The sequence below is a fragment of the Bison bison genome, unplaced genomic scaffold (genome assembly GCF_000754665.1).
Source record: "Bison bison bison isolate TAMUID 2011002044 unplaced genomic scaffold, Bison_UMD1.0 scf7180017864452, whole genome shotgun sequence".
Classification (NCBI taxonomy): Eukaryota; Metazoa; Chordata; class Mammalia; order Artiodactyla; family Bovidae; genus Bison; species Bison bison.
This window is the reverse complement of record NW_011495014.1, coordinates 2,345,548-2,368,045: the sequence shown is the minus strand read 5'-3', so window position 1 is coordinate 2,368,045 and position 22,498 is coordinate 2,345,548.

Here is a 22,498-nt window from a genome sequence, read left to right as displayed (position 1 = left end):
CTCAAAATAGTCTCAAAAATGTAAACTGAAATTGAAATATATATCTGTCTTTATATATATTTTTAACCTGAATGTTATGTAACAAGTAAACAAATTAATGTAAATTCTGGTTTAAAAAATAAGAACTCTGGAGGTACTGAATCTCAATATTTTCCATGAAATATTGATTAAAAACATTTATTAAACTCCTGGTGAATATGTATGCAGCACTTAATTATGTTTAGTGGTGAAAAAACATATTCTAGCCCACAAGGAATCTATGATTAACCATGAACATAAAATTAACTAAGGAAATACTTGAGAAGTAACAGTGATATAGTGAAAATTCTTAAATTATGTTATGCTGAATTATTGGTATAAGTTCTTTCACCTAAAAGAATTTCTAGTTAACTGAAGTATTGAAATGGCAATTATGTTTAATCATTTAGATGAAAACCATATGTAAAGGAGGGCATGTTTTCTAAACAGAATATTCTGTGCAATTTTACTTCCAGTTATTATATTTGCTATAATGAAATAACTTTTCTGTTTGCTTTTGTGATGTCAGTACATCTGCTTTTGTTTTCCCACTACAGAGTGCTGAGGACAATATGCCTAGTATGTGTTCCCCACACTGTTCTGCACAAGGTAAAAATGTTTAAAAATGTTAAATGGAACAGTCGAGATTTTTAGAGAGAATGGTCTATGGTTTAAAAAGTTTGGGAGACAATATATTAAGTAAAAGTAGCTATACTTGTTTTAGAATCACTTTCCACCCATAAAATGTTAAAACTTTGAAGATGAGCTTTTGGTTTGCATCATTTCACTAACTTTATTAGATCATAAAACTCATGTCTTCATCTTCAATATGCTAGTGTTCCACAAACACAATTTTGGAAATACTGGCACTATATATTGTCCTCCACTTATACCCAGGTGATTACCTTACCACTTTGAATCCTATATTTATAAACATTTTTATATTAAAAATAAAAATAATTTAAAAATTTAAAATGATTCAGATTATTTTAGGTTCTTTAGATTTTCATATAAATGTTCAAATCAGTCTGTCAATTTGTGCAAAAACTCCTGGTGGTATTTTGATTGGTAATACAATGAATCTGTAAATCAGTTTAGGGAGAATAGACATCTTAATAATATTGAATCTTTTGATCTACGAACATAGAATAGGTATTGATTAAATTGCCTTTAATTTCTCACAGTAATGTTTTGTGCTTTTTAGGTCTTAGTCATCTTTTGTTAAATGTATTCCTATAAATGTCATGTTTTATGATAATCTTATAGTGTCATTTAAATTTTTAATTGCCTTGTATAAATAAATGCAATAAATTTTTTTTTGGCTTCATATCTGTAATCATGCTAATTTTACTTAATAAGTCTAGATTTTTATTATTTTGGTAGAGTCCTTAAGACTTTCTATGTAAGCAAGTATGTGGGTATAAACAGATTTATTCTTTCCCAAAATTGTTGCTGTATTTCACTGTCAAAATTCATTACAGTACAATATCTATAAAAAATTGGAGTGGACAGTTTTGCATAGTTCCTGGTCTTCCAGAGTAATCATTCAATATTTCACCATAAGATGTAGGTATTTTGTTTTTTGTTGTTAGATACCCTCTATCAAATTAAGGACATTCTTTTATTTTTCAAGTGAGCTAAGAACTTTTTTAGTGCATGGATATTGAATTTTGTCAAAGGCTTTGTCTGTACCTATTAAGCTGATTATGAGCTTTATCCTTTGTTCTATTAATGGGGCAAATTACATTATTGATTTTTACTTATTACACTAATTTTGCATCCCTGCAATAATTCCCGGTTGATCACAATGTGTTTTTCTTTTATATATATTTGTGTTTGATTTTCTGATATTTTGCTTCTATGTTTATAAGGGCTGTTGTTATGTAATTTTTTGGTAGTGTTTTGATCAGAATTTGTATCAGTATTGTGCTGGTATCACACAGTAAGTTGGTAAGTTTCTTGCTCTTGTCTGTTTTTTCAAGGGGGGTTAAATGATTGATAGTATTTTTTTTTTCCTTAAATGTCTGACAAATTTACCAAAGCAAGTATTTGCCTTCAGAGCTTTCATTTAGGTTGTATTTTTAATTATGAGTTTGATTACTTGTACTGGTAGAATACTACTTTGGGTTATCTCTTTTATTCTTCACTAGTTTTAATAACTTATTTTTCAAAGAATTGTCCTTTTCATTTAACTTTCAAGTGTATTCACATAATACTATTTATAATATTCTCATTTAATGATTTTAGATTCTATAGTAATATTACATTCTGTTTTCCTAGTATTGGCTTTTTGTGTTATTTTTGTATTTCTTTATCTGCCTTCCTATATGCTTAATTGATTTTATTAATCTTCCCAGAGAACCAAATTTTGACTTTATTAATTCTAATATGTGTTTTGTTTTCATTGATTTCTTCTTTTCTACTTGTTTTTTTTTTAATTCCTACTGACTCTGATTCTAATTCATTTTTAATCTAGCTTCTTAATTTATAAATCTTGATAATTTATTATAAATCTTTTTCCCTTTAAAATATAGATATCTAAAGTAAAAAATTTCCTTAAGTTCTACTTCAGTTACAAATCGCACAGTTTTCTGTTTGCATTTTCATTATCATTTTCTACAGAATATTTTGTTTTCTCATGAACTTTTTTTTTTAATCAATTACTTTCTTTATTGTTTTTCAATCAGTGACTAACGTCAAGTATCATCACATCACTGGCAGTAAATGACTATTTCTGCTATGAAAATAGAAGTGTTTTGCATGTTTTGTGTGTGTGTGTTTGATTTACCAAAAGAGTAGATAATTAAAAGATATCAGTAGGAATTTGAAACTACTGGCCTGGTTTGGGGATAAATGGGGGTGGAATATTAAGGGGTATAGAAATAAGGCTCTATAAAAGAAATTATATTGATATGTGGACTTATATCATTAGTCATGATTTAATATCCTAACAAGGCCACCCTGGAGCCACTCTTGATGTGCTACTGTTGAGCAGAAGCCCATGTATAGTGTCCATTCCTGCCCTTATTCCTGCTCTACTTACAGCATGTCATAGGACTGTCACACAGTATCAGCAACAGGGGGCTGAGGAAGAAAAGAGGCTGGCTCCTCTACTGTCCTATTGTCCATTTAGTGTTTATTGTTTAATAATGTTCTATTGTTTTTATTCCTCAGTATATCGAATGCAAATATTAATCTTTGTTTAAAATATGATGCCTATCCAAATATCTTAATACCATTTATTAAAGTTTCTATTTTCACCATAAATATGAAGTACAATCTTGATTATATTATAGGTTTCTAAATGTAGATTTTGTCATTTTTTAATTTGTCTTTTCTAATAGCCTGTCTACACAATGCCATTTTTAAATTTTAAAACGTTTAAGTTCCCTATCATTACAGACTAAGTAGCTTTAAGCATCAATGTAAAAGTTTTAAAGCACACATTAATACAACACCAGTAACAACAATTTTATATTTGTTTCATCATCTATCACCTCCACTGTATAATCTTAAGGGATTTGATTTAAGTCATACCTGAATGATCTAGTGTTTTCCCCTACTTTCTTTGATTTAAGCCTAACTTTTGCAATAAAGAGCTCATGGTCTGAGCCACAGTCAGCTTTAGGTCTTGTTTTTGCTGACTATATAGAGCTTCTCCATCTTCAGCTGTAAAAAATATAATCAATCTGATTTGGTATTGACTATCTGGTGATGTCCATGTGTAGAGACATCTCTCATGTTATTGGAAGAGGTTGTTTGCTTTGACAAGTGTGTTCTCTTGGCAAAACTCTGTTATCTTTGCCCTGTTTCATTTTGTACTCCAAGGCCGAACTTGCCCATTACTCCAGGTATCTCTTGACTTCCTACTTTTGCATTCCAATTCCCTGTGATGAAACAGACATCTTTTTTTGTGTTAGTTCTAGAAAGACTTGTAAATCTTCATAGAACTGTTCAGCTTCTTTGGCAACAGTGGTTGGGGCATAGACTTGGATTACTGTGATATTGAGTGGTTTGCCTTGGAAATGAACTGAGATCATTCTGTCATGTTTAAGATTGTACCAAAGCACTGTATTTCAGACTCTTTTGTTAACTATGAGAACTACTCCATTCCTTCTAAGGGTCTTGCCCACAGTGGTAGATATAATGGTCATCTGAGTTAAAGTTGCCCATTCCCATCCATTTTAGTTCACTAAAATGTTGATGTTCCCTCTTACCATCTCCTTTTTGACCATGTCCAATTTGCCTTGACTCATGGACCTAACATTCCAGATTCCTATGCAATATTGTTCTTTACAGCATCGGACTTTACATTCACCTCCAGACACATCCATAACTGAGCATCATTTCTGCTTTGGCCCAACTGGTTCATTCTTTCTGGAGGTATTTGTCCTCTCTTCCCCAGTAGCCTTTTGGACGCCTATTGACCTGGGGGCTTATCTTCTGTTGTCATATATTTTTGCCTTTTCAGCTGTTCATGGGGTTTTTGATGCAAGGATAGTAAAGTGGTTTGCCATCCCCTTCTCCAAAGGACCACGTTTTATCAATGGTAGACAGAGTGCCTGAAGAACTATGGAGAGAGGTTCATAATATTGCACAGAAGGCAGTAACCAGAAGCATCCAGAAGAAAAAGAAATATAAAAAGGCAAAATGGTTGTCTGAGGAGGCCTTACATATATAGCTGAGAAAAGAAGTGAAAGGCAAAGAGAAAGATATACCCAACTGAATGCAGATTTCCAGAGAATAGGAAGGAGAGGTAAGACAGCCTTCTTAAGTAAACAATGCAAAGAAATAGAGGAAAACAATAGAATGTGAAAGACTAGATATCTCTTCAAGAAAGCTGGAGATACCAAGGGAGCATTTCATGCAAAGATGAGCATAATAAAGGACAGAAACAGCAAGGACTTAAAAGAAGCAGAAGTAAAGAATAGGTGGCAAGAATACACAGGAGAACTGTACAAAAAATGTCTTAATGACCCAGATAACCATGATGGTGTAGTCATTTATCTAGAGCCAGACATCCTGGAGTGTGAGTCAAAGTGGGCCTCAGGAAGCATTACAATAAACAAAGCTAGAAGATATGATGGAACGCCAGCTGAACTATTTCAGTTCCAAAAAGATGCTGCTGCTAAAGTGCAGTAGTCAACATGCCAGAATGGTCACAGGACTAGAAAAATTCAGTTTTCATTCCAGTTCCAAAGAAAGACAATGCCAAAGAATGTTCAAACTACTGGACAATTGCACTCATTTCACTTGCTAGCAAAGAAATGCTCAAAATCTTTCAAGCTAGACATCAAAAGCCTATGAACTTAGAACTTCTAGATGTACAGGCTGGATTTAGAAAAGGCAGAGGAAGCAAAGATCCAATTGCCAGTATCCGTTGGATCATAGAGAAAGTTAGGGATATCCATAAAAATATCTATTTCTGCTTCATAGACTATGCTAAACCTTTGACTGTGTGGATCACAATGAACTCTGGAAAGTTTTTAAAGAGTTGGGAATACCAGTCCACCATACCTGCCTCCTGGGAAACTTGTGTGTAGGTCAATACGCAACTGTTAGAACCGGACATGAAACAATAGACTGGCTCAAAATTAGGAAAAGGGTGTGTCAAGGCTGTGGATTGTCACGCTCCATATTTAATTTATATGCAGAATACATCACATGAAATGCCAGGTTGGATGAATCACAAGCTGGATTCAAGGTTGCCAGGAGAAATATTAACAACCTCAGATATGCAAATGATACTACTCTAATGGCAGAAAGTGAAGAACTAAAGAGCCTCTTGATGAGGGAAAAAGAGGAAAGTGAAAAAGCTGGCTTAAAACTCAACATTCAAAAAATGAAGATCATAGCATCTGGTCCCATCACTTTATGGGAAGTAGGTAGGGAGAAAATGGAGACAGTAGCAGATTTTATTTTCTTGGGCTTAAAAATCTGCAGATAGTGACTGCAGCCACAAAATTAAAAGACCCTTGCTCCTTAGAAGAAAGTTATAATCCTAGACAGTGTATTATAAAGCAGACATCACTTTGCTGCCAAAGATCTATATAGTCAAAGCTATGGTTTTTCCAGTAATCATGTATGGATGTGAGAGTTGGACCATAAAGAAGGCTGAGTGCCAAAGAATTGATGCTTTTGTATCATGGTGATGGAGAAGACTCTAGGGAGTCCCTTGGAGAGCAAGGAGATCAAACCAGTCAATCCTAAAGGAAGTCAACCCTGAGTATTCATTGGAAAGACTGGTGCTGAAAGCTGAAGCTCTAATACTTTGGCCACCTGATGCAAAGAGCTGACTCCTTGAAAAAGACTTTGATGCTGGGAAAGACTGAGGGCAGGAGGAGAAGGATGAGATGTTTGGATGGTATCACTGACTCAATGGACCTGAGTTTAAGTAAACTCAGGGAGATAGAGAAGTACAGGGAAGCCTGGCATGCTGCAGTCCATGGGGTCACAAAGTGTTGGACTTGACTTAGCGACTGAGCAACATCACCATCTATAATTAAATCAGACTTTAAAATAATAGGTGCAAACTTTTTAATGAAAAAAGAACAGTCCTGATAACAGGCTTTCTACTAGTTAACGATTTCTTTATAAAAAGAAGTTTTGTTACTAACATCTCATGTATATTCCCTCTGTGTTTTTTTTTGTTCTAATATATTTTTGTCTAGAAGTAAGTTAACAACTCCAAAATTAAAGCTAAGTTTTATTGCCTTAAGGCCCCTGATTCATCTAACTTCATCTGGCATCACTTTTTTCCTCCTGCAGTTAATAATTGAATATGATAAAATAGAAGGTAGAAATAAATTAGAATACTAATAGTTTCTTTGAATTCAAAAATATGCAAGGAAGGGATAAACAATTGATATTATTCAGAAACCTGATTGTTAATGTGGCAGATTGTTCATTACATGTTGAAAAACCTTTCTCTTTGTTGTTTCTATGAAGATCTGATTTTTCAACTGACAGAGATGCATTCTTTTTTCCATCCCAGAGATAAATCATCATCAGTCTAAACCTGTCAAAGTGATCTCAATCTCTTTGGTCTAGTGAGGAACACTGTTATATAAGCAGAGTGTTCTAGAGAGCTTCTGAGGTTTCCTCTTCATGAGAGGAGAAGTATACTTGCTAGTCCCATCTCTTTTCTTTCCTTCCTTCCTTGACTTAAGGTATGATGCCTGAAGTTGTGGTAGCCAACTTGCATCTTAAGGGAAAGCCCCAGAGATCACAGCACAAAGAGCATTACCATCCCAGAGATAACATTATTGATCTAATGAGCTGATCACTATAGGAAACTAGCTTTAGGGGAAGAATCATTATGGAACTGAAAATGACTCCAAAGCATACACTTGTGTTTCCTCCCATTTTTGTAGCCTACCTTATTTAAGCATATGATACTGACAGGTCTATTGCGAAAATATTTCGAATAGTAGATTCTGAAGTCTTCAGAAATTTGATGCCAACTCTTCTGTATGATTTTCTCAGAGCACAGAACACAGACCACCCTGTTGTCTTAGTATTTAAGCATCTGGGTTGGTCCTCTCTCATGGTCCCCAAGGATTCCTGCCATCTGGTATTTATGTGTGTATGTATGCCTTTGAATGTGAACCAGGCTTAGTGACTTGCTTCTGTCAAGTAGGATGCAGTAGAAGTGATGGGTTGTCATTTCTGAGATCAGATTATAGGAAGATTGTGGCATGTATGTTGGGTGATCTCTCTGGCTCTCTTCCCCCTATTCTGTGCTGTGAGCTGCTGTATAGGAAAATTACTCCCTGTGTGTTTCTTTTTTACTCTCACACTACTGCCTCCCTCATACCATTTCTGATACTAAACGAATGGGGAGTTTTCCTACACCAAGCAGTTCTCTGCAATACCAGCTGTGTGTCCTACAACTCAGTTCTGACCCTAACCAGAGTTAGTGCAGACACTATAGGTTAAGAGCTAGTTCTGCAAGACTGCACTCTACCCCAAATTTTTGAAATTGTTAGTCATTTAATCATGTCGACTCTTTGTGACCCCATGGACTATATATACCACCAGGCTCCTCTGTCCATGGGATTTTCCAGGCAAGAATACTGGAGTGGGTTGCCATTTCCTTCTCCAGGGAATCTTCCCAACCCAGGGATCTCCCGCATGGCAGGCAGACTCATTACCATCTCAGCCACACCCATTTCACATGTTAGTCTGAAGTAGTAGATCCCCATGTTACCCCAAATTTGTGTCTGACTTGCCTGTGAATCAGAGGTTCTCATGATTCCTTCCTTGAATTTGATCATTTGCTATAACATTTCATAGAACCCAGGAAACACTTGTTTAGCACTTTACTATAAAAAGGATATGATAAAGAATACAGATGATGTACAAAAGAGAAGAGATACATAGGGCAAGGTCTGAAAGGGTCCCTGGTGCCAGAGCTTTGGGCCCATGGAGTTGTGGAGTACCACTCTTGATACGAGTGCGTTCACCCACCCAGAAGCTCAGAAACCTTATACTATGGGTGTTTTTATGGAAGCTTCATCATGTAGGCCTGATGGAGCATTAACTCCATTTTCAGCCCTTCTTTCCTCTCCAGAGAATGGGGATGTGGGGCTGAAAGTCTCAAACTTCTAATCTTGGGTAGGTCTTTCTGGTTACCAGCTCCCACCTAGGAGCCTACCGAGTCATCTCATAAGAACAAAAGACATTTCTATCAGCCAGAAAATTCAAGGGATTTGGGAGTTTGGTGTCAGATGCTCCTATCACTAAAGTAATTACAGTCTTCTGTGTTGAGAACTGGGCTCAAACTCTAAATGTTAGAAAGAAAGATTCTCCTGACAATTCTATTTACAAGAGTTTTAGGAATGCTGTCTTAGGAACCAGGGGGAAGAGATATATATGTATTTCTTTATTTCACAGCTACCTTAAGGGATTCCCATGTAGCCAGGAGTTTGTGTTTCTGGTCAGTGACCATCAAGGACCTGAGCCTGTCCTTAAACTTAAAGGCTGAGCTTGAAAGCAGATCCCCCCCCAGCAGAGCCTTAAAATAACTCTAATCCAGCCAGCACCTTAATTACAGACAGGGATTTTCTGCTTCACCTACAAAAGTAGGAAAAGCATGAAGAATGTTCCACAGCTGCCGCTCGTTAGTATCATCATTTAGCCTTCTTTTACTCTGTCTTTCTCATTTGGTATGTAGTGGTTATTCATTAGCACACATATGGATGATCTGTAGTCCCTAATTCCTTCTCATCTGTATTAATTTACCAGTGAAAATTCTGCTTTCACTAAACACAACTCTAAAGAAAGTAAAATGTTTTCTTCCTTTCAGTGATAATCTTTAAATAGTTGGTGATTATATTAAATATTATTACATTCACTCACCTTTCAAGAATTTTTCCTACTGAGAGATGCACATTTAGCAATAACAAAAGCTAAATGCAGTACAATAAAATCATGTGGGAGGGATTTCAATCATAGTAAAATGGTAAGTTTATTGTGAAATGTTTACATTCCAGTTCTCATCTTAGAACATAATTGTGTTAGTTATTAAACTGTTGTCAGCTATGAGTTCATCCTCCATATGGAGTATTTTGATGCTGTGGCTGGTCCTCTGCCAACCACCTTTCTTTGCCAGTTGGCTCCCCTTTAGGTTCTGCCATAGGGACACTAGAGCAAGTGCAAAAAAACAGGAGAGGGGAGAAAGGAATTTCCTTTATCTGTTTGTTTGTTCTTGTTGGCGTTGCTCCAGCCTTGGCCCTCTACCAGGTGCAGTAGCAATCACCCCTAGTTCCCAGGTTTTTCACTCCTCTTAGAAGTGGCCTTGGCAGCAATGTCAGCATCCCAGCTGGCTTTCCTCCCTCAGGGTCTGGGCCCAGCTATTCAGGGGTCTTCTTTGAGGTTCCAGAGATTAATGTTAACCCTACAGCATCTGCCCCTCAAATTCTTTGTTCTAGATCTGCAGGGTCATTCCTCTGAACTGCTAATTTCTGATAACCCTCTCTTCCTTTTGGTCCTAGCCTTAGTTAGGGCTCTTACCTACTTCTTGCAGTTACTATTTCTTTCCATGTTAGCATTCTTGTTTTGTTTTGTTTTCTAATATCAGACTAACTAATTTCCTCTATAAAATTCTCTTATTATTTTGTTTTAACAATAATTGTTTCTGTTTTCCTACCTTGACTATGACCTGTACACAGTACAATAGTAGAAGAATTTACGTGGAGAATATTTCAAATTCACAATAAAATACTACAGAAGTCCAAAACATAGATCCTATTAAGTTTATATTATATATTTATTGTTTTGAAACGTGTTTTGAATGTTAAGTACTGGTCTTAAAAACACGAATGTCCATAATGGCTGTCTCTTCTAAAAGAAACATTTGAAAAGCTTAATAAACAAGTTGGCAATGAATCATTCTCTAATGTCCTCTCTGGTTCACAGAAGACTTCTCACCATCACTAACCACCTCTTTCTCTGAATTTATATTTGCTTTACATATTCTGCTTCTCAGTTTCAATTCTCAGTTCTTATACACTGTATTATTTCTGCTATATCAGTTTTTTTTCTCCTAAATAACCTAACAAGTTTCTTGTGATTTATGAATCCTTTTCTTTCTTTCTTGTCTCTCAATATGCCTAACACCACTTTCTTGAAAGATAGCATTATTTAACAAGTATTTGTTGATAAATATATCCAGAATGCTCTGCTTTTATATTTGTAAAGAAAGATTTCTTTTAAAGAAGTCAGAGAAAAGTAATGTGGCAATGGTGGAGAATAAAAGAAAGAGCTAGATATTAATAAATAGATTAAAATTTGTTTAATAAAGTCTGCTGATATTTAATAAAAAATTATTGCTAAATATTGCTAATTGCCAAATTCAGTATTCCATGAATATTTGGTGAATGATAAATTTATAAATATTTGATGAACTTCAGAAAGATATAAATTGTTGTTTAGATTTATGTAATGTTTCCAAGTTCCTTTAAATGAAATAAATGCTTGTGTGTATGTGTGTGTTGGTTGCTTAGTCATGTCCGACTCTTTGTGACCCCATGGACTGTAGCCTACCAGGCTCCTCCATCCATGGAATTTTCCAGGCAAGAGTACTGGGGTGGGTTGCCATTTCCTTCTCCAAAATAAATGCTTACCTGTCTATATTTTATTTAAATCCACTAAAATTTAAATTTTCTGTTTAAGCATTGTAAGTTTCTCATCAATGGGATATCTAAACCCCAATATCTAGAATAATGACAGGTTTCTTTGTCACAGTTTTTACACTGGAAAAAAGTTCAAGGATTTAGAAAATTATTTCTAGTTCTCAAAGTTTACTCTTTTTCTAAAACAGTCCAGTGATTAGAGAGATCTTTGTTCACATTCCACAGCAGCCATTTCACAACTCTGATCTCCAACCAATTAATAGATTTAATAATAATTTCTTTATAAGGATTTTTTAAAAGATAAGATGAAATACTACAAATTAAATACATCAAAATCTTGGAGATTATTAGCTGTACACAGGCATATGATAAGAGAACAATGCGAAGCACGTAGTTGACACTCAGAAATCAACACCTTTTCTTCAAGTCTGTTTTCAATCTAACAACTAGATTTTATAAGCCTAAGTTGCAGTCTGTTATCTCTCTACTTAGAACAAAACTCTCAAACTTAATTGATTTAAGGTAGAAATGCATGAAACTGTCTACTAATTTAAATACTTTGTAGAATCTTTGATCCCTTTGGCAGTTTTATATATATATATATATATAATTTTTATGATATGCAAAAAGTTATCCTTTGTTTAAAACAGCAGTTTTCTCATTAAATATTTGAGTGCAATCTTGAATCATGGGAGAACTGAAAATTGGGAACAATGTACTGTAGATAAAAGGATTTAGATAGTTCTGACATCAACTTGCTGGTAATAGAGTACATGCGTGTAGTGAGTTAGCATGGGATGGTTTATAATACCAAAGTAATTGAAATCCTATACAGACATGTCTGCATTAACTGGAAAGGATCTGCATCTTTCCAGTGGTTTTAAATCCTCTGAAAAATGCTTTTAGCATCAATTCTAAGTTTCTGTAGCAAAATACTAGAGTAGCTTCTTAAATAGGATAGAAATGTATTTCTCTCCTATATGGCAGTCTGCTTGCTCCAGGCCAGAGGGACAGCTCTGCTCCACAAGGTCGCTCAAGTGTTCTGGTTTCTTCCATCTTGATTGTTCTGCTCTCCCTGAGGTGCCTCACTTGTCTGCAGAGTGAAATCTCATTTGTGCCTATGTGAGATCCAGCTTACAGAAAAGAAGAAAGAAAGAAAATCTAAGGCAAATAACTTATTTGTAACAAGGGCTACAGAAGTTGCCCTCATCATTTCCACTCCATTATATTAGCAAGAATTTAGTCACATAAATACATATAGCTGCAAGGAAGTCATATTTAACAATGTATGTATATAATAAATTATTAAAATACACAAAATATAATATATGCAAATTGGTGTCCAACATAACAAATTAAAAATAAATTTTTTTAAGACCTGGTGTCCAATAAAATTTTGTAAATGTTTCATATGTTCTATTCCATTTGTTTTAAAATGCATTGTATTTTCTCTTTATGGTATAGGATTCTATAAATATAAATATATCAGTATATATCACATCCAATCAATTCATTATGTTATTTACATTTCTATTCAGATTAAGTTTATGACTGTCAGTTTCTAATAAAAGTATATTGCATACATTCACTATGAATATAGTCTTGTTTTTCTCTTTAGTATTTTATCTGTTTATGGTCTGTTTCTTTCTAGGAAATTTATTACTGCACACAAGTTCATAAATAATATTTCTTCTAGTGAGTTGGTTCTCATATTTCCTAATATTTTGTCTAAAATAATACTGTCCTATTAGTAATATTATTCCAACTACTTTCTTTTTCATATTTCTTTTAGTAATATTTAAGTATTTCTTTTAAACTGTAAATGTAGTCACCATGTAAAGAGAGAGCAGAGTCAGGGCCCTCTTGCCTAGAAAGATGTGAAGTCTGCCATTTTCTAGTTACCATGTTTGACTTTGTTGCTATAGTTACAGGCATAGCTCATTATTTATGTCTTCACTGGCCTTTCCAAGTTAATATTAAGATCAAAGATAGTTTTAGAAATGTCTTATGATTAATAGTAACATTTTATTTTTAAAGTTTACTATAAAAATAGCAATTTCATGAAAATAAACATAGCTATAATTATATCTGGAACAGTCAATTCTACAGATTAAATAGATGTGTGCAAATGTTTGTGAATTTTTATATACTGAGAATATTTTGAAAGTCCTTGACAAAGATGATGCCATCAGAGATAAACCATTGACTACCCAGCTGTTCTTTAAATAGACCCTTGAAATCTGAATTTTCTCTCAGTCCACTAAAATTCTGAATTTTCTCTCAGTCCACTAAAATTGCCCTAAAGCATCAGGCCTCCCTGTCCATCACCAACTCCTGGAGCTTACTCAAACTCATGTCCATTAAGTCGGTGATGCCATCCAACCATCTCATCATCTGTCATCACCTTCTCTTCCCACCTTAAGTCTTTTCCAGCATCAGGGTCTTTTCCAATGAGTCAGCTCTTCCATCAGGTGGCCAAAGTATTGGAGTTTCAGCTTAAGCATCATTCCTTCCAATGAATATTCAGGACTGATTTCCTTTAGGATGGACTCGTTGGATCTCCTTGCAGTGCAAGGGGCTCTCAAGAGTCTTCTCCAACACCACAGTTCAAAAGCATCAATTCTTCTGTGCTCAGCTTTCTTTATAGTCCAACTCTCACATCCATACATGACTACTGGGAAAACCATAGCTTTGACTAGATGTACCTTTGTTGGCAAAGTAATGTGTCTGCTTTTTAATATGCTATCTAGGTTGGCCATAACTTTTCTTCCAAAGAGCAAGCATCTTTTAATTTCATGGCTGCAGTCACCATCTGCAATGATTTTGGCATATGCCCTCTAAATATAAATGTTTTATACCATTAGGGGATAAATATTAACTGCACTTAAGTATTTCTGAAAGAAGATACTTTAACCCTTATGTTTTATAAAAATAAAATACTGGCTTCCATCATGGTTTAATAAAATGCAGTTTTTTTTTTTTTCTTTTAGGACCTAATACATAGACCAAAGGCATTGAGGATAAGTTCTCAAATTGTCCATTTTCCTTTCCTTTATTTTCCCTCTATTAACTTGTGGCCATTTTCTCCATAATATCTATTTTCTATGGTGTTCATTTACAATGTAACTATTAGAAAAACTGAAGGTGACTGTGTCCTTAATGAGCTGGCTATTAGTTTTAGAGAGCGTATTTTTTTTTATATACCCTTACAACATCTGGTTATAAATTTATAATTTATTTAGGACCTTGATTTTATATGTATTCTGTCCCCTATTTAAAGGTGAGAACTTGTGCTTATGAGTTCACCTGTTTATTAGTGGTACTTAATGTAAAAAGCATTTTGCAGTGTTTGAGTAGTATCGCCAGTATGTCCAAAAGTTTTAACACTTATTTAATAATTTTTGAGGCAGCTCTCCTTCTACATTTTCCCACATTGCCTATTAAATATACTAGCCATCTGGAATCCTAGTTGTAGTTCAAGAATTCATTTAAATAAAATCCCGCAATTTAGTTGGTTAATAATCCATTATGTACCATGTTACTGAAGAAACAATTTCACTGACTAACTTTTTAGAGAATTAGGCCATATGTAAAATTTATCCATTGGCCACCTAGTCTGTAGATGTATCAGAAAACAATTGAAGTGTCTGTTCAAGTATGTAGATATATACTTCTTATTGAAAGGGAGTGTACAGTACATATAGGAACAAAGTATAGCATGTCATGATAAGCACAGTTGAGAAAATAAGAAAAAATAAAGTATAAATTAGTTGTGTAAATCAAGCATTTAAAAAACTATAATAATTATTCTGCCAAGATTACTAAATGAAAAGTCATAAATTGATAGTTTAAAATAAAATGTATAAATCTTCTTTCTTGCAAATTTGAGCTTAGGAAATACATAAATTATTTCACACATGTTAAAATGTCCCTAGCTTTGATTATAAATCAAACCCAAATTGAATATATTAGTAGAATTGAGTTGTAACATGGGCCTTGATATTAAAAGCTGCATGATGTTTATCATTCTCAGTTTCTTTCAGAAATCATTTAGAAACAAGAGGATCGGGTGAATCAGAGTTCACAGAACAGTGGTCTCTGTCTTTCGAGTGTGTAGGTGCTCAGTTGCTCAGCCCTGTCTGACCCTTTGTGACCCCATAAACTGTAGCCCACCAGGCTTCTCTATCCATTGGCTTATCCCAGGAATACTGGAGTGGGTTGCCATTTCCTCCCCCATGGGATCTTCCCGACCCAGGGATCAAATCCACTTCTCCTGAAGCTCCTGCATTAGCAGGTGGATTCTTCACCACTGAAACACCTGGGAAGCCCCTCTCTTTCTAGTACGTGAATCCAAGTATCTCTATGTGGCAGCCATAGGTCTCTATTTACTTAGCTCAGCTGATTATCTTGAAAATATTTGTGTTTGTCTCTTTTAGGTAGATAATTTCAGTGGTCTCTTTCTAAGCTAGAATTTTATAGAAGAAACAGGATTCTGGTTGCCTGAAATTTGACAGTTGTCCTATTTGTATTACTAGGGATATGCATCAGCCTTCTCTTTCTCCACACAGTGATGGTCATCATGGTGGTTTCCCTGTAAATTTCTGATTGATTGTCCTTAACGTAGACTTTAGGCATTGTACAGGAAAAACTGTAGCTAATGTAAATGTTCCTTTCTCCTGAATAAAAATAACCAGTGACCTCTAATGGCAACTGAGGTGGGGGACTTTTTGCAGATAAGTGATTCACCCATTAACAGTATGTCATTGATACCATTTCCAGACATATGCTCTCTGGAATTTGGTGACTTGCAGATGTTTCAAGGGAAAGCTGTCAGCAGAGTTGTCCTTTTGATATGCAATAATTCCAGGATGTCCTGCATGTATCATCACATGATCTAATCAAAGTCTTAAATCTAGTAGGTGAAGAGTAAATACATATATTGTGTCTTTAGTGTCACTTCAATAAATATTGCTGATGTGACAATCATTATGGTTTTTTGGTCACTAAACATAGGTGCCACAATTCAAGAATATAATTAATATCCTCATTATCAATCATTGCAAGTCAGCAGTAACTTATTGTGACTCACTACATTTATTTAAGGTGACCATCAGGATGTAAACTTTGGATGTATTTTGATGTGTGTATCACATTTTCTAGTTTCTGAGTCACTTATTGAAATAAACTGAAAGCAGGTTTTCATGCCTACTTTGTTGTATTCCGGAATTACAATTTTCCATTTTTTTTTCTTACTGTCTGTACCAGTATAGTTGTAAAATATATCTTAGTCTTTGTGAAGGTAAAACAAAATTTTTTTATCTAAGATTCACTGTTTGTAAAAGGTGTCTCATTTTGCAAATTGTTTTTGTTGGATTGATTGATCTCATTTGATATTCATGTCAGCCCTAAGAAGCAAACTGAAATATTATCACAGTTGTATAAATAAAGATATCGGTGGTCAGAATGAACAAGTCACTCAGCCATCATCAGCTTCTGTATGGCAGAGCAGCCTCTTCCTGATGCGCATCCTGAACATCCTTCCATCATGAGCATCATCTCCTTAAGCAAAGCATGTCAGTGAAACCCTCACATAATACAAGTACAGAGTGACTAGCTCTCAAACTTTAATGTACACTGAAATCACCTGGAGGTCTTGTTAAAAACATATCATTATGTTCTCAGCCCCTACAGATAATGACTTGAATAGGAACTAGAATTGGCACTTTACATAAACACTTGTAGGTGACAAGTGGACAGAAAATCACACTATGTGAAATTCTGATTTTAAAAAAGTATGCCCCAAATCTTTAGTGGTTTATAGAATAACTTAGAACTGATGTTATTTGAACATAACAGAGACACTTATGTTGGGTAAGTTTTATGCCTGAGTGTCTAGAATTTCTTATGTAAAACACAAGCTGATTTAGATAACAGTGCATGCTGTTTCTTGATTACATTACTTCATACCCTCAAGTAGTAGAAGCAGTGTTCTTCTGTGTGCATATTTTTGAATGCCTAAGATTAAGATGAATTTATTTAAGCCATAATTTCTGTTCTCCTTCTCTCTCTCCCCACTCCCTTTCCATTTTACTGTGAATAAGCAGGTGGTATGGAGTAGGTTTATGACAGGATTTAAAATGAAAAGCAATTAGAAGAGTAATTAAAATGGAAACTGACAACATGTCTCGATGTGCTTGCTGCATAAAGTATAAATATTCCAGGAACTTTTTATTTAGTTACTAAAAAAATTATGAATCACAGGGAAGCATAGAGTGTTTGCTCTCACCAGCTCCCTCATCACTCCATTGCTTTATCAGCTGTGTCCTGAGCAAGAGCCAAGACGGGAAATGGAAAGTATATTTATTTAGAGAAACAACTGCTACTCCCAGACAATGGCCAAGAAAAAAAATCCTCCATCTATTGCAAATATTGAATCCTTCACTGTGTTAGGTGAAGAAATGACCTTTATAATGGATTATTTCCCCATGAATTAATCAGAACTCAAAGTTCTGAAGTGTTAAAAACAGACGGTGTGTAGAGTTCCACTTTCATCATGCCAGACTGAGCTCCACAAACCTGTTCTCCCATGAAACTGATCTCTGGTCTAAAAAAGAAAGAAAGAAAGAAAAAAGAAAAAAAAAACAATGATTTAAGATCTCTGGAAATATTATAAGATCATAAGGCCACTGAGAAAAACAGATTTGAGAGAATCTACTGAAATTAGTAAATACTGGGAGAATCTGTAGTGTTTGAACCAAGCCTTTTTTCTCCCAGCTCAGCCCACACTGGTGAATTGAAAACACAGGGCTCACTCTCCAACCAGCTTTATTCAAAGGGCAATTTTCCCAGGAGATGCAAGCTGTCTGCATTTCTCATCCTGCCAAGATATCTGTTGCTGAGGCTAAATTCCAGTTGAAGGCATCTGATAGGTAAAGACTCCTTTTTTCTACTGTCTTCTCACTGAAAGGAGAGAGATGCTCTACCACTAGGCATGACACCACTGAAAATCAGTTCAGTCGCTCAGTCACGCCCAACTCTTTGCAACCCCATGGACTGCAGCATGCCACACCTCCCTGTCCATCACCAACTCCCGGAGCTTGCTCAGGCTCAGATCACCTGAGTTGGTGATGCCACCCAACCATCTCATCCTCTGTTTTCCTCTTCTCCTCCTGCCTTCAATCTTTCCCAACATCAGGGTCTTTTCCAAGGAGCCAGTTCTTCACATCAGGTGGCCAAAGTATTTCAGTTTCAGCCTCAGGATCAGTCCTTCCAGAGAATATTCAGGACGGATTACCTTTAGGATTGACTGGTTGGATCTCCTTGCTGTCCAAGGAACTCTCAAGAGTCTTATCCAACACACAGTTCAAATGCATCAATTCTTTGGAGCTCAGCTTTCTTTATAGTCCAACTCTCACATCCATACATGAGTGCTGGAAAAACGTCAGCTTTGACTAGACAGATTTTTGTTGGCAAAGTAATGTCTCTGCTTTTTAATATGCTTTCTAGGGTAGTAATAGCTTTTCTTCCAAGGAGCAAGTGTCTTTTAATTTCATGGCTGCAGTCACCATCTGCAGTGACTTTGGAGCCCCCCAAAATAAAGTCTGTCACTGTTTCCATTGTTTCCCCATATATTTGCCATGAAGTGATGTGACTAAATGCAATGATCTTAGATTTCTGAATGTTTTAAGCCAACTTTTTCACTCTGCTCTTTCACTTTCATCAAGAGGCTCTTTAGTTCTTCTTCACTTTCTGCCCTAAGGGTGGTGTAATCTGCGCATCTGAGGTTATTGATATTTCTCCCAGCAATCTTGATTCCAGTTTGTGCTCCTTCCAGCCCAGCATTTCACATGATGTACTCTACATATAAGTTAAATAATCAGTGTAACAATATACAGCCTTGATGTACTCCTTTCCGGATTTGGAACCAGTCTTTGTTCCATGTCCAGTTCTAGCTGTTGCTTCTTGACCTGCATACAGATTTCTCAGGAGACAGGTAATGTGGTCTGGTATTCCTCTCTCTTGAAGAATTTTCCACAGTTTATTGTGATCCACACATTCAAAGGCTTTGGCATAGTCAATAAAGCAGATGTTTTTCTGGAATTCTCTTGCTTTTTCTATGATCCAGTGGATGTTGGCAATTTGATCTCTGGGTCCTCTGCCTTTTTTAAAACCAGTTGAACATCTGGAAATTCACAGTACGCGTACTGTTGAAGCCTGGCTTGGAGAATTTTGAGCATTACTTTGCTAGCATGTGAGATGAGTTCAACTGTGCGGTAGTTTGAACATTCTTTGGCATTGTCTTTCTTTGGGGTTGGAATGAAAATTTATCTTTTCCAATCCTGTGGCCACTGCTGAGTTTTCCAAATTTGCTGGCATATTGAGTGCAGCACTTTCACAGCATCACCTTTGAGGATTTGAAATAGTTCAACTGGAATTCCATCACCTAAGGCCCACTTGACTTCACATTCCAGGATGTCTGGCTCTAGGTGAGTGATCACACCACTGTGGTCATCTTTTTGTATAGTTCTTCTGTGTATTCTTATCACCTCTTCTTAATATCTTCTACTTCTGTTAGGTCCATACCATTTCTGTCCTTTATTGAGCCCATCTTTGCATGAAATGTTCCCTTGGTATGTCTAATTTTCTTGAAGAGATCTCTAGTCTTTCTCATTCTTGTTTCCCTCTATTTCTTTGCATTGATCACTGAGGAAGGCTTTCTTCTCTCTCTTTGCTATTCTTTGGAACTCTGCATTCAATTAGGTATATCTTTCCTTTTCTCCTCCTCTTTTGCTTTTCTTCTTTTCACAGCTATTTGTAAGGCCTCCTCAGACAGCCATTATGCCTTTTGCATTTCTTTTTCTTGGGGATAGTCTTGATCACTGCCTCCTATACAATGTCATGAACCTCTGTCTATAGTTTTTCAGGTACTCTGTCTATCAGATCTAATCCCTTGAATCTTTTTCTCACTTCCACTGTATAATCATAAAGGATTTGATTTAGGTCATAGCTGAATGGTCTTGTGGTTTTCCCTACTTTCTTCAATTTAAGTCAGAATTTGGCACTACGGAGTTCATGATCTGAGCCACAGTGAGCTCCCAGTCTTGCTTTTTCTGACTGTATAGAGCTTCTCCATCTTTGGCCAAAAATACTATTTTTACTGAAAATACTACACCCAAATTACCCTGGCTCCAACTCATGGGTGGGACATACCCTGATGAAAAAAGAAAGATGAGGAGACCTGGAGGTCCCTTCATCTATCAAATGTTTATCTTCTAAAGTAAAGATGTCATTCAGAAGCAAGCAATCATTCCTTCCCCCAGCACAAGATGCTTGACTTAGAGATTTTGCCTGACAAGAGAAGATAGATTTAGGGTTAGCTCAAAGTCTCTCCCCAGTGGAACTGACTTATTTTGCAACAGGATATAAAGTTCAAGCTTAATGTCAATCTCAAAACCACTGAAAATTTGGTGAAAAGTCATTGGGAAGATGCTGATATCAGAGAAATACACTGATATAGGACAGTTGGTTTGCCTGGGAGAAAAAGGAAAAGAGACATTTGGGAAGAACCCTTCAGCGATCAGGACAAACCTCAAATACTAACTTGGAGAACTGTCCCTTCAAAAAGTCTGAATTTTTTGGATACATCTGTAAAGCAATTTATGCCTCAGAAGATTTTCAAAAACAGTGAAGCAATCAGTAATTAGTGGAGTTTATCAGTTGAGTATGGTCAGGGAACTGAGACAGTCAAAGAGAGCTTTAGTATAACTGTTTTCATCTCAGGGTGACTGTGAGCATATCAAAGACTAGATTCCCTGAAAAGTAATATTAGAGGTTTCATACTAACTCCCCTGTGCTGGGGGAAATGGCCTTCACTGGAATAACCCAGCTAGTCACTAAATAAGTGCACAAGTAAATAACCATAATAAATTGGGATAACCATGACCCAGACTTGCTAAAATGTCTAACATTTCAGTTTTCAACCAAAAATGTAGAAGACATGCAAAGAAACAGTAGAGTAGAACCCATAAACTAAGGGAAAAGGAGGCAACAAAAACTGCCTGTGAGAGCAAACAGATGTCGGGTTAACAGAAAAAGACTTCAAAGAACTATAAAATTCAGCACCACCAAACCAGCTCTCCACAAATACTAAAGGATATTCTCTAGACAGGAAACACAAAAACGGTGTATAAGTTTGAACCCAAAACAATAAAGTAAATGGCAATGGGATCATACTTATCAGTAATTACCTTTAACGTAAATGGGTTGAATGCACCAACCAAAAGACAAAGACTGGCTGAATGGATACAAAAACAAGACCCCTACATATGTTGTCTACAAGAGACCCACCTCAAAACAGGGGACACACAGACTGAAAGTGAAGGGCTGGAAGAAGATTTTCCATGCAAATAGGGACCAAAAGAAAGCAGGAGTAGCAATACTCATATCAGATAAAATAGACTTTAAAACAAAGGCTGTGAAAAGAGACAAAGACTGTCACTATATAATGATCAAAGGATCAATCCAAGAAGAAGATATAACAATTATAAATATATATGCACCCAACACGGGAGCACCGCAGTATGTAAGACAAATGCTAACAAGTATGAAAGGAGAAATTAACAATAACACAATAATAGTGGGAGACTTTAATACCCCACTCACACCTATGGATAGATCAACTAAGTAGAAAATTAACAAGGAAACACAAACGTTAAACGATACAATAGACCAGTTAGACCTAATTGATATCTATAAGACATTTCATCCCAAAACAATGAATTTAACCTTTTTCTCAAGTGCACATGGAACCTTCTCCAGGATAGATCACATCCTGGGCCATAAATCTAGCCTTGGTAAATTCAAAAAAATAGAAATCATTCCAAGCATCTTTTCTGACCATAATGCAGTAAGATTAGATCTCAATTACAGGAGAAAAGCTATTAAAAATTCCAACATATGGAGGCTGAACAACACGCTGCTGAATGACCAACAAATCACAGAAGAAATCAAAAAAGAAATCAAAATTTGCATAGAAACGAATGAAAATGAAAACACAACAACCCAAAACCTGTGGGACACTGTAAAAGCAGTCCTAAGGGAAAAGTTCATAGCAATACAGGCATACCTCAAGAAACAAGAAAAAAGTCAAATAAATAACCTAACTCTACACCTAAAGCAACTAGAAAAGGAAGAAATGAAGAACCCCAGGGTTAGTAGAAGAAAAGAAATCTTAAAAATTAGGGCAGAAATAAATGCAAAAGAAACAAAAGAGACCATAGCAAAAATCAACAAAGCCAAAAGCTGGTTCTTTGAAAGGATAAATAAAATCGACAAACCATTAGCCA